Genomic DNA, 13689 nt, shown 5'->3' with positions numbered 1-13689 from the left:
ACATGCATTATAGGCAGTTCCCAAACAGAATGGTAAAGGTTTATACTCCCCCTCCTCCACAAGCATCAATCCATGGCTTGCTCGAAACAACGAGTGCCTCCAACATTCAACGGGTCCCAAGGGGAGTTTTGTTTAATTATTTTGATTTGCTTTGATCTTTTTGGATCATGGGACTGGGCATGCCGGTTACCGGCCCTTTCTCGTGAATGAGGAGCGGAGTCCACTCCTCTTGAGAATAACCCACCTAGCATGGAAGATATAGGCAGCCCTAGTTGCACATTAGCTGCTCGAGCATACAAAACAGAACTTTTATTTGAAGGCTTGGAGTTTGGCACATACAAATTTACTTGGAATGGCAGGTAGATACCGCATATAGGAAGGTATGGTGGACTCATATGGAACAACTCTGGGGTTTAAGGAGTTTGGATGCACAAGCAGTTTTCCCGCTTAGTATAGGTGAAGGCTAGCAAAAGACTGGGAAGCGACCAACTGAGAGAGCGACAACAGTCGTAAACATGCATTAAAATTAATTTACACCGAATATAAGCATGAGTAGGATATAATCCACCATGAACATAAATATCATGAAGGCTATGTTGATTTGATTCAACTACATGCGTGAGCATGTGCCAAGTCGAGTCACTCAATTCATTTAAAGGAGGATACCATCCTATCATACCACATCATAATCATTCTAATAGCATGTTGGCACGCAAGGTAAATCATTATAACTCATAGCTAATCAAGCATGGCACAAGCAACTATAACCTCTAAATGTCATTGCAAATATGTTTACTTCATAATAGATGAATCAGGAACGATGAATCATCATATTTACAAAAACAAGAGAGGTCGAGTTCATACCAGCTTTTCTCATCCCAATAAGTCCATCATATATCATCATTATTGCCTTTCACTTGCACGACCGAACGGTGTGTATAATAATAAGAGTGCACGTGCATTGGACTAAGCTGGAATATGCAAGCATTCAACTCAAGAGAGAAGATAAGTAATATGGGCTCTATGTTAGATAAACAATAAAGCATATAAGAGCCACTAAGCATTTTCAATATAGTCTTCTCGACCCCCAAAGAAAGGAAAAGAAATAAAAACTATTTACACGGGAAAGCTCCCAACAAGTAAAAAGAAGAACGGGAAATATTTTTGGGTTTTCTTTTTAATTCTACTACAAGCATGGAAAGTAGACTAACTAATTTTTTTGTTTTTTCTAAGGTTTATTGAACACACAATAAGAAAGAAAATAAACTAGCATGGATATTACAGTGAAAGAGTATGAGCACCGACATCTAGCAATGAGTGTGTGTGAACATAAATGTAATGTCGATGGGAAATACGTACTCCCCCAAGCTTAGCCTTTTGGCCTAAGTTGGTCTATTGCCAGGGATAGCCTGGCTGATAGCAGTAGGTGTAGCTGGGGTCGTACTGCGACGCAGAATAGTTGGGATCATAATGTGATGAACAGGACTCTGATTGCCACTGGCTGGCAACCGCCTCAGGATCCCAAGAATAAACAGACATTCGTGGAGGCTCATCTTGTGGCTCCGGTTCCGGGGCTGGTGCAGGATTCCGATAGGCTTGAACAGCCGCCCACGGAACAATGTGAGTACCTGCTGATAAGTTAAACAAAGAGGGAGCAGGCAAAGTAATAGTCTCAGGGTGATGTTTATCAAAGTACAATTTATATTTGAGCTCCCCGTCACGACTCTTAACAAGAAAGTCATGCGCTAGCATACTCCTATAATCTAAATAAACACGAGGCAATGATGTTTCTTCCTTCTCCTCATGCCTAATAGGTATCTCAAAATATTCAGCTAGGCGTGAAGCATAAATGCCTCCAAAGACGGGGCCCTTAGTACGGTTCAGACTTAACCGTCTAGCAACAATTCCACCCATACTAACAGAGTTATTGCGGTATAAACCATGGAACAAAATGACAATATCAGGAATGCTAAGGTTCCCACAGTTCCCACGACCAATCAAGCAACGACTAGCAAATAAGGCAAAGTAGCACAAAACAGGAAAATGTATGCTAGCTCCCTAGTTTCTCCCACAATGATAGTGTTAATAAAAGCTTCCACTTCATTACGGTGTGGTTCATCTAAAGAACCCTCAAAAGGTATTTTGCAAACCTCGCAAAATTCAGCTAATGGCATTTCCTTAACAACGTCATATAAATGAAACTCTACTGTTGTAGGTGATTTATTAGGGAAAAAGTAGAAGTTCTGCACAAAAGTATTTGTGAGTAAGAGATACTGATGACGTTGGTCGCGGAGGAAGTTGGTGAGGCCGGCGTTCTCAATTAATAGATAGAAATCCTCATAAATCCCGGCTCTCCTCAAGAAGTCATCGGAAGGCCATTCACACGGCCGAAACTCCGCGATACGAGGCAAATTAAATTTGGGCTTCTGTTCTTCTTCCTTTTGTTTCTCCTTAGAGCTTCGGCTCGACGAGCCCCTCAAAAGTCTCTTCATTATTTCTGAAACAATCTGAAATTTTTAGTGACTTCAAGTAAAAGTGAACCAACTTCAATAAAATTGATAGTAACAACTCCCACAAGTGCCTAGAGCCTATATAGAGCATTAGAACTAGTTGGAATCATATAAATTTGACATGCAAGCTCAAGAACATGGTCACCTATGAAGCACAAATTTGCAATGAATAAAGCACTAGAACAAAAACTAATTGGACCAATGGAGGAGTCACATACCACGGAACAATCTCCCCAAGCAGTTTTGCGAGATGTGCTTTAAGCAAGGAGATCGAAAATCGCAGCAAAAGTTGCTGGAACACGAGCTTGAGTTGGTTTTTCGGGTTTGTGTGAGACAGAGGAAGAAGATGGGTGCAGGGACAAGTGGAGGAGGGCCACCGTGGGCCCACGAGGCAAGGGGGCGCGCCCAGGGGGGTAGGGCGCGCCCTCCACCCTCGTGGCCAGGTGGCAGCCCCCCCCGGTAATTTTTGCACTAAAAATCCTGAAATATTCCCAAAAAAATCATATTAAATTGGCATAGCATTCTGAGAACTTTTATTTTCGGGATATTTTTATATTGCACGGATAAGTCGGGTGACAGACAGAAAAATATTATTTTACTTTATTTCTACTAAAGAACAGAAAAATATAAAGAGGGTACAGAAAGTTGTGCTTCTAGTTTCATCCATCTCATGCTCATCAAAAAGAATCCACTAACAAGGTTGATCAAGTCTTGTTAACAAACTCATTCCGATAATCATGGAACCGGAGAAATTTCGAATAACACTATGTTACCTCAACGAGGATATGGACATTCCCAATAATAAGTATATCATATTTTTCCTTGACAGTAGGGAGAGGAAATTCAAAACCTCCAAATATAATCGATGCAATTTTTCCAATAGAGTTGATACTATAAACTCGAGGTTGTTTCCTCGGAAAATGTACCGTATGCTCATTGCCATTAACATGAAAAGTGACATTGCCTTTGGTGCAATCAATAACGGCCCCTGCAGTATTAAGGAAAGGTCTTCCAAGAATAATAGACATACTATCATCCTCGGGAATATCAAAAATAACAAAGTCTGTTAAAATAGTAACGTTTGCAACCACAACAGGCACATCCTCACAAATACCGACAGGTATAGCAGTTGATTTATCAGCCATTTGCAAAGATATTTCAGTAGGTGTCAACTTATTCAAGTCAAGTCTATGATATAAAGAGAGAGGCATAACACTTACACCGGCTCCAAGATCACATAAAGCAGTTTTAACATAATTTCTTTTAATGGAGCACGGTATAGTAGGTACTCCTGGATCTCCAGGTTTCTTTGGTGTTCCACCCTTAAAAGTATAATTAGCAAGAATGGTGGAAATTTCAGCTTCCGGTATCTTTCTTTTATTTGTAACAATATATTTCATATATTTAGCATAAGGATTTGTTTTGAGCACATCAGTTAATCGCATACGCAAAAAGATAGGTCTAATCATTTTAGCAAAGCGCTCAAAATCCTCATCATCCTTTTTCTTGGATGGTTTGGGAGGAAAAGGCATGGGTTTCTGAACCCATGGTTCTCTTTCTTTACCATGTTTCCTAGCAACGAAGTCTCTTTTATCATAACATTGATTCTTTGATTGTGGGTTATCAAGATCAACAACAGGTTCAACTTCTACTTCATTATCATTACTAGGTTGAGCATCATCATGAACATCATCATTAACATTTTCACTAGGTTCATGTTCATTACCAGTTTGTGTTTCAGCATCAGACATAGAGATATCATTTGGATTATCAGGTGGTTCAGCAATAGGTTCACTAGAAGTTTGCACAGTTCTATCATTTTTCTTTTTCTTCCTCTTAGAAGAACTAGGCATATCAATATTATTTCTCCGAGAATCTTGCTCGATTCTCCTAGGGTGGCCTCAGGATACAAAGGTTCCTGAGTCATTCTACCAGTTCTATTAGCCACTCGAACGACATAATCATTTTTCTTACTATTCATTTCATTAAGCACTTCTTTCTGAGCTTTAAGTACTTGTTCTACTTGAGTGGTAATCATAGAAGCATGTTTGCTGACAAGTTTAAGTTCACCTCTAATATTAGCCATATAATCACTCAAGCGTTTAATGATAAAGGTATTCTGTTTTAATTGTCTACCAAAATAAGCATTAAAGTCATCTTGCTTAAACATAAAGTCATCAAACTCATCCAAGCACTGACTAGCAATTTTAGTAGGAGGGACTTCAGCTTTATCATATCTATAGAGAGAATTTACCTTTATTACCTGTGTCGGGATATCGGGAGGTTCTTCAGTAAATAAGTAATTGAGATCATATACTTCTTCAACAGGCGGTGAATTAGGACCATGTATTTCTTCAAAAGGTGGTAAATTATTAACATCTTCAGCTTTAATACCTTTTTCTTTCATGGATTTCTTTGCCTCTTGCATATCTTCGGGACTGAGAAATAGAACACCTCTCTTCTTCGGAGTTGGTTTAGGAATAGGCTCAGTAATTGGCTCTGGAGCTGGCTCGGGAGTTGGCTCAAGAGGTTCCCAATTATTTTCATTTGTCAACATATTATTTAATAAAATTTCAGCTTCATCCGGTGTTCTTTCCCTGAAAAGAGAACCAGCACAACTATCCAGGTAATCTCTGGAAGCATCGGTTAGTCCATTATAAAAGATATCAAGTATTTCAGGTTTCTTAAGAGGATGATCAGGCAAAGCATTAAGTAACTTGAGAAGCCTCCCCCAAGCCTGTGGGAGACTTTCTTCTTCAATTTGCACAAAATTATATATATCCCTCAAAGCAGCTTGTTTCTTATGAGCAGGGAAATATTTAGTAGAGAAGTAATAAATCATATCCTGGGGACTTTGCACACAACCAGGATCAAGAGAATTGAACCATATCTTAGCATCACCCTTTAATGAGAATGGAAATATTTTCAGTAAATAAAGATAGCGCGATCTCTCATTATTAGTAAATAGGGCAGCTATATCATCTAACTTACGAAGATGTGCCACAATAGTTTCAGATTCGTAGCCATAAAAAGGATCAGATTCAACCAAAGTAATTATATCTAGATCAACAGAAAAATCATAATAATCCTGATCAGGAACACAGATAGGTGAAGTAGCAAAAGCAGGGTCGGGTCTCATCCTACCACTAAAAGATTCTTTACTCCATTTAACTAGCAACCTATTACGTTCAAGACTATCCTGGCAAGCAAGAATAGCTTCAGTAGATTCAGCATTAAAAGGTAACCCTCAGGAATAGCAGGCCTATTTTCATCATCACTAACATCATCGTGTTCAGTTTCAATAATATCTCTTTCTCTAGACCTAGAAATTTGTTCATCTAGAAATTCACCAAGAGGCTCAGTAGTATCAAGCATAGAAGTAGTTTCATCATAAGTATCATGCATAGCAGAAGTGGCATCATCAATAACATGCGACATATTGTAACGAATAGCAAAAGCAGGTTTAGGTGTCGCTAGATTACTTATAACAGAAGGTGAATCAAGTGCAGAGCTAGATGGCAGTTCCTTACCTCCCCTCGTAGTTAAGGGATAAATTGTTGTCTTAGCGTCTTTCAAGTTATTCATAGTGTCCAGCAGATATAAATCCCAAATGACTCAAAGAATAGAGCTATGCTCCCTGGCAACGGCGCCAGAAAAAGGTCTTGATAACCCACAAGTATAAGGGATCGTAACAGTTTTCGAGGGTAGAGTATTCAACCCAAATTTATTGATTCGACACAAGGGGAGCCAAAGAATATTCTCAAGTATTAGCAGCTGAGTTGTCAATTCAACCACACCTGGAAACTTAATATCTGCAGCAAAGTGTTTAGTAGCAAAGTAATATGATAGTGGTGGTAACGGTAACAAAAGTAAAGACATCAAAAGTAATGTTTTTGGTATTTTTGTAGTGATTGTAATAGTAGCAGCGAAAAGTAAATAAGCGTAAACCAGTATATGGAAAACTCGTAGGCACCGGATCAATGATGGATAATTATGCCGGATGTGGTTCGTCATGTAACAGTCATAACATAGGGTGACACAGAACTAGCTCCAGTTCATCAATATAATGTAGGCATGTATTCCGTAAATAGTCATACGTGCTTATGGAAAAGAACTTGCATGACATCTTTTGTCCTACCCTCCCGTGGCAGCGGGGTCCTATTGGAAACTAAGGGATATTAAGGCCTCCATTTAATAGAGAACCGGAACAAAGCATTAGCACATAGTGAATACATGAACTCATCAAACTATGGTCATCACCGGGAGTGGTCCCGATTATTGTCACTTCGGGGTTGCGAAATCATAACACATAGTAGGTGACTATAGACTTGCAAGATAGGATCTAGAACACACATATATTCATGAAAACATAATAGGTTCAGATCTGAAATCATGGCACTCGGGCCCTAGTGACAAGCATTAAGCATAGCAAAGTCATAGCAACATCAATCTCAGAACATAGTGGATACTAGGGATCAAACCCTAACAAAACTAACTCGATTACATGATAAATCTCATCCAACCCATCACCGTCCAGCAAGCCTACGATGGAATTACTCACGCACGGCGGTGAGCATCATGAAATTGGTGATGGAGGATGGTTGATGATGACGACGGCGACGAATCCCCCTCTCTGGAGCCCCGAACGGACTCCAGATCAGCCCTCCCGAGAGAGATTAGGGCTTGGCAGCGGCTCCGTATCGTAAAACGCGATGATTCTTTCGCTCTGGTTTTTTCTCCCCGAAAGCCAATATATGGAGTTGGAGTTGGCGTCAGAGGGCATCCAGGGGGCCCACGAGGTAGGGGGGCGCGCCAGGGGGGAGGGGCGCGCCCCCACCCTCGTGGATAGGGTGTGGGCCCCCTGGTCTTCATCTTTGGTGAGGATTTTTTATTATTTGTTATAAGATATTCCGTGGAGTTTCAGGTCATTCGGAGAACTTTTATTTTCTGCACAAAAAACAACACCATGGCAGTTCTGTTGAAAACAGCGTCAGTCCAGGTTAGTTCCATTCAAATCATACAAGTTAGAGTCCGAAACAAGGGCAAAAGGGTTTGGAAAAGTAGATACGATGGAGACGTATCAGCGACACACGAACACCACTGAACACCTGAGGAGAAGACGACATGGAAGGTGGGCGCGACGCATCAAGTGCATACAGGCCATGGCGAAGATGACCGCTAAGTAGAACGGCCCTCGTGTCCCGATCCTTGATAAAGAAACAAAAAGGGTGAAACTCACCAAGGACATTATTATCACGAGTAAGTTGAGGAATGGACAACAAACTAAGCGTAGCAGAAGGAACACGAAGGACATTAGAGAGATGCAATGTGCGAAAATTGTGTGCAAGGAGAGAGGCCTGACCAACATGGGAGATGCGCATACCTGCTCCACTGGCCGTGTGCACCTGATCATGACCACGATATGGCTCCTGAGTAGAGATCTTACCCATCTCACCGGTGAGGTGGTTGGTAGCTCCAGTGTCCATGTACCATGCAGGATCAACGGAGTAAGACGGAGTACGGCCATGATCATGACTCGTCACGGCAGCGGTGGCCTGGTTGTCGTTCCCTTTGCCATTGTTGCCGAGGCCCAGAAAATCTTGCTTGTAGCGACGATGGCAGCGAGAGGCAATGTGGTGCTCCAGGCCACACAACTGGCAGGCCTGTTGGGCACCACAAGAAGAACAACATGCCACCGGCCGGTTACCACCTGTGATGGTCGGAGCACTGCCCCTCGAGGCCGGTTGTGAAGGCAGCGGTGGTCTGCCTCCTGAAGATGATGACCGCTGGGACTTGCCGCGAGTTGCGGCATTGGCGGAGGCGAAACTGGGGGAGGCTCGGCGCGCCTTAATGCGCTGCTCACGGCCAAGCAGACGTGCATAGAGCTCACGAGGTGGAAGCGGGTCATCGCGGCCATGAACATTCTCGATGAGATTGTCATAATCATCATCAAGCCCATTAAGCACGAAGGTGGTGAACTCCTCATCCTGTAGTGACTGGCCAACTGAGGCCAACGTGTCGGTGAGACCCGGCATCTTGTTGAAGTAGTCGGTGATGCTGAGGTCACCAAGCTTCGTATCACCCAGCTTGGTGCGCATAGAGTGAGCACGCGCCTGAGACTGAGAGGCAAAACTGGTGTGAAGCGCCGCCCACACCTCCCGGGACGTAGCGGCGAGGATGACCAGCGACGAGACGCTCGGGGTGAGCGAGGACTGTATGGCAGAGAGGATGGCCTGATCCTGAGCCACCGAGGTGTGGTACGCCAGGTGGTGAGGGGGCGGACACGGGATGGATCCGTCAACGTAGCCCTCCAGATAGCGACTCCGCACAAGAGGGAGCACCTGGGCACGCCAAGACAGGTAGTTGTCCGGCGCGAGCTTCACCGGCAGCAGATCCGAGAAGTAGAACGGTGCAGGCACCGTGGCCGAATCAGCATGGGCATGCGGCGATGCATATAGGCCCATCGACGAGGCCGCCCCAGGATGTACGGTATACACCGAGTAGGGCGGGTAGGAGCCGGGGGAAGCCGCCCCGGGAGCGCCGTAGTGTGTCGCGGGGGCGCCGTAGGGTGCTGCAGGGGCTCCGTGGTAGGGTGCCGCGGGGGCACCATGGTTGGCCGCGGCCGAAGCCACGTGCGGCAATGCAGCCGCAGCTCCGTGCGGGTGCGGGGAGGACGCCGGGTAGGGTTGGGGCGGCGCGGGCACCGAGTAGGGTTGGGGCGGCGCGGGCGCCGAGTAGGGCAGTGGCGGCGGCGTGCCGTAGTAGTGATGAGGTGGCGGGGCGCCATAGGGCTGCTGCAGGGGCGGCGCGCCATAGGGTTGGGGCGGCGCCGGCCAAGACGATGGCGGCGGCGGCCCACCATGGATCGCGGGAAGGCCGCCCGCAGGAGGAGCAGCGCCAGAGGGAGCACCGATCGGGGTGGCGCCGCGGTCTCCCAATCCGATCGGGGAGCGAGGCGACAACGAGACGCCGTAGGCCATCGCGAGAGGCTGCGAGGCAAGGAACGGCGAGGCAGTAGCGAGAGCCGGCACCGTGGCGGCGGCGGGAGGAACCGAGGTCGACGCGACGGCGGCGGTGGCGGCGGCAGCGGAAGACATCGAAACCTAATCTGATACCATGTAAGACATATGATTTGGGAACTGCTCGACACCCCTAACCCGGGGTGTGGCTATCTCATTACATAGAGGTACCCAAGGGGTACAAAACAATGTTACAATACAGATATACAGAGGCTACGTATATACAGTCTAACACAGGATGTAGTAGTAATCAGACCAAGATGAGTAGTAAGTACTGTGCTATTTGGTATTGTTTTAACCTATTCGTCGGCGTATATCAATCAAGGGATCGGTGTTATTCAGTGTGATTCTCCTTTATTTCATTCCTGCAGGATTCAAAATATTTGTACAATTTTGGTAGTTTTTCGTTCATATTTCATCCATTGTTTTGTCCAAAAATTCAAATTTTGGATTGTCCATTTCACCTGAGATCTTCCGAAAATTTTTCCAAAATTCACTCATTTCATTCAAGGGTGGTAATTTTTTCAAAATGAAACATAAAACCTAGAAAACCATGGCTGGATGCTATGCGTGCTAGCACTGTTTTTTGGATGAGCACCAATTATAATTACTTCTTGTTGTCTGTTGTTACCATCATAGTTTAATATTCATGCCAACCATACCTTTTACAAATACATTATTAGATAGACTAATTAAAAGTGAGTGAAACATTGGAAAGAAATACCATTTTTAAGGGAGAAGATATTTGGGGCTCATGGGTACTCAGTGGAGGCAGGGGGTGCCAGCAGGGGCCCCGGCCGAGGCCAACATGTAGATTTTTCCACTACATGAGTGATTACCTGCTGCTAATATTGTGTTTTATGGTGATTTTGTTGACTTTGGCCCTCCTCAACATGATTTAACATCAGTTGGCCCCCCATTAAGTTTTCCTGGCTCGCCACTGCCAGTACTTGCTGACCACCAACATATACCACCGACGTCGTCCCCGAGCCCCCGCGCCCCTGCCCTCGCCCCCGAGGGCGCCTTCACCGTCGGCCGTCCTCGAGTCTTCCTCGTCGCCGACGCCCCCTGCCCCACGCGCCACCGCCTCTGCCTCAGGCCGGCCCCGCCCCGCGTCGCGCCCCGACGCCGTCGCTGCCCCGCGTCGCCCTGACGCCATCGCCTCCCCGACGCCGTCCCCTGCCCCAAGCGCCACCGCCTCTGCCTCAGGCCGGCTCCGACCTCGCCGTCGCCGACGCCGCCCATAGTGAGCCCCCGCGCCCTGCCCTGCCACCTGCCGCCACCGCCGCCCATAGCTAGTGATTCTTTTTTTTTGCATATATGTTGATGATATATGTATGTATGTTTTACTTTCCTCGCAAAAAAAGATATATATGTATGTATGTATGTATGTATGCTTTTTTTGCTAGCTAGGAAAGTATGTATGCTTTTTTTGTATATATGTATGTATGTATGCTTTTTTTATATGTATATATGTATGTATGTATGCTTTTTTTGTATGCATATATGTTGATGAAATATGAACAATGCATTAGGCAAAACCTTTACTTTTTTTCGAAATTTTCTGTTTGAACATTTTTTTTTAAAAACAAGCAATACTGAAAGAATGAGAGGAAAAAGGAAAATAAGAAGAGGAAGAAAGGAGGAGAAGAGGAGAAATAAATAAGAAGAGGAAAAAAGAAGAAAAAGAAGAGGAGAAGAAGAAAGGAATAAAGGAGAAGAAGAAAAAGTAGAATATCGAAACCCCCTCCCCTCTTTTTTCTTCTCCTTTTTTTCTTCTTTTTTTTCTTCGATTGCTTCTCTTCTATTCCTTTCTTCTTCTCCTCTTTTTATTTCTTCTTTTGTCTTCTTATTTTTTATTGGGTATATCGTTGTCGATATACCACCTCCCGAGAAACTTCAACACGAGGGGGTGGGGGTACCGATACCCCCTCCCCGATAACATTATTTTCCCATGTATATGTATGTCGCGTCGTTGTCGATATAACCCCCTCCCGGATAACTTCGACATGAGGGGTGGTCGATATATATACCCCCTCACGACCTTGATAACTTAAAACCACGGTAGCACCCCCCTCGGCCCTCTCGCTCGACCAAAACTCTCGAGGACACCCAAACCCTACAGAAAAAACGATGTTGGTCTCCTACCCCTCCTGCCGCGCCCCTACCCGACAAACTCTCTCGAGGCCACCCAAATTTACCAAGTTAAAAGAGCGTTGTCTTCGAGGCCACCCCAAACCCTTGAAGCGTTGTGTCGAGGCCACCCCAAATCCTTGAAGCGTTGTCTAGGCCACCCCAAACCCTAGAGAAGCAGCATCGAGGCCACTAACATGATTCCTTATTGTGATTACCTAGCTAGTTCTACGTTTGCCACTAATATATATCCATCTGCACCATGTTTGAATAATAATTGACATGTTGTAAATATTTGCAGAAACTATGGAGCAATCCCGAGATGAAGCAACAGAAGCGATGTTGGGGGACATAATCGCACAAGGAAGTGATGTCGTTATGTCATTTCTTAACGACACCGATGGTCAGGAAGGACTGGGTGAAGAAGAGGGCTATGTTCATGATGGCTCCGGCCCATTAATGCCGGTACAAGAAGAGGGCTATGTTCATGATGGCTCCGGTGACCCAATGGAGGTACAAGAAGGAGACCGTTCTGACTGCTCCGGTGACCGAACCGAGTCCGGCCAGGTATATATATATTAGTTAAGCCCGTGCTGACTAGTTAATTGATGCATTCATTGTTTTGGTATATGTACACATATTAATTAACTCTCGTCTTTCTTCCTTTTTCTAGCCCTCCGGATCGAGCACAACTTCGGTAAGGAGACGAGGCCCAAAGAAAAATTTGAGCTCGGATGAAAGGTTTGAGATCACAGTAATCGCGCCCGACGGCGAACCGATTGAACCCATCCAGACAAAGAACGCATTTTCTGCTCAGTGCGGGGTTCTTGTTAGGGACAAGATCCCGATTAGCATCCACCAATGGTATAAGCCTAAGGAGGAAGACCCTGAGGTGTCTTATATCAATGATATGCAGAAAGATAATCTTTGGACTGAGTGTTCGCACACGAACACGTCACCGTGTACCTCCAACGCCGAGGGTGATGCACCGCAGCTCACGTTGAAGGAGACCCGGCTGGAAGCGCGGTACGCAGGCAATCCGGCGGGTGCTTTTGAGGACCCGCAACCCCACACGCCCGGGAGGGACCCCGTCTGGGCGCGCGGCGGCTATGGGCTGCCCTAGGTCGACCTGATCGCCCCTAGGGCCTCGTGGTTCGCCGCCCTGCAACAAGAAGAACAAATGAAGAACGAGGAAGAAGAACTAGGGTTAAAGAGAAAAGTTAAAATATAAAAAGTGGTAGATTGATTGTTCGATTGTGTGTTGTTCAATCGGCCGTCACCCCTTAGGTATATAAGAGGCGGCTGGACTTCCCGTGCAAGGAAAAGGTCTGGATTCACGTCCAAAATCCTAGTCAAATTCGGATTGGTTTTGTCCGAACTTTCCAAAACTGTTCGGTTTAAACTGGCTGTACCTTGTGGGTCTTTTTTGTGGTGGTAAACGATCTCGGATGGAAACAAGCCCAAAAGCAATCTTGACCGTTTCGACGAGACGAACAACTTTCATGTTGAACGTTTTTTGATCAGAAACCATCTTGAGGGGGTTTTAGGCTGTTTTCCGAAGTCTGCGGCAGAAAAATCTAAAACCCGAACATCCCCGGAGTGTCCGGCCATCCTCGGAGAAACCCAAAACCCGGACGGTCATTCCCGGAGTGTCCGGCCATCCTGATGCAGCCGCGCGTTTTCGGCTATAACTTTTGCATACGAACTCCGATTGAGACGTTTCTTATATCAAAATCAACCGCTTCGACGAGACGCACAACTTTCATGCTGAAACGTTTTCCATTTGCGGCCATCTTAATTGGGTTTCAAGCCATTCTTTAATCTGATGTCAACATCAGCATCTCTGAGCTTGTCATAACTTTTGCATCCAAGCTCTGTTTTATGCCATCTTCATATCCATTTTGATCTTCTCGAAGAGAGCCATCTCATGGTGACTTTTAATAATATGTTTGAATTAATCTTGACATAGCTTCAAGCTACTCTTTATAATCGTGCCACTTTTGAGTGTCAACACATGCCCCCTTGTT

The sequence above is a fragment of the Triticum aestivum genome, chromosome 6B (genome assembly GCF_018294505.1).
Source record: "Triticum aestivum cultivar Chinese Spring chromosome 6B, IWGSC CS RefSeq v2.1, whole genome shotgun sequence".
In the NCBI taxonomy this organism is placed as follows: domain Eukaryota; kingdom Viridiplantae; phylum Streptophyta; class Magnoliopsida; order Poales; family Poaceae; genus Triticum; species Triticum aestivum.
The sequence above is the reverse complement of the archived record's forward strand: the minus strand, read 5'-3'. Positions refer to the sequence as shown.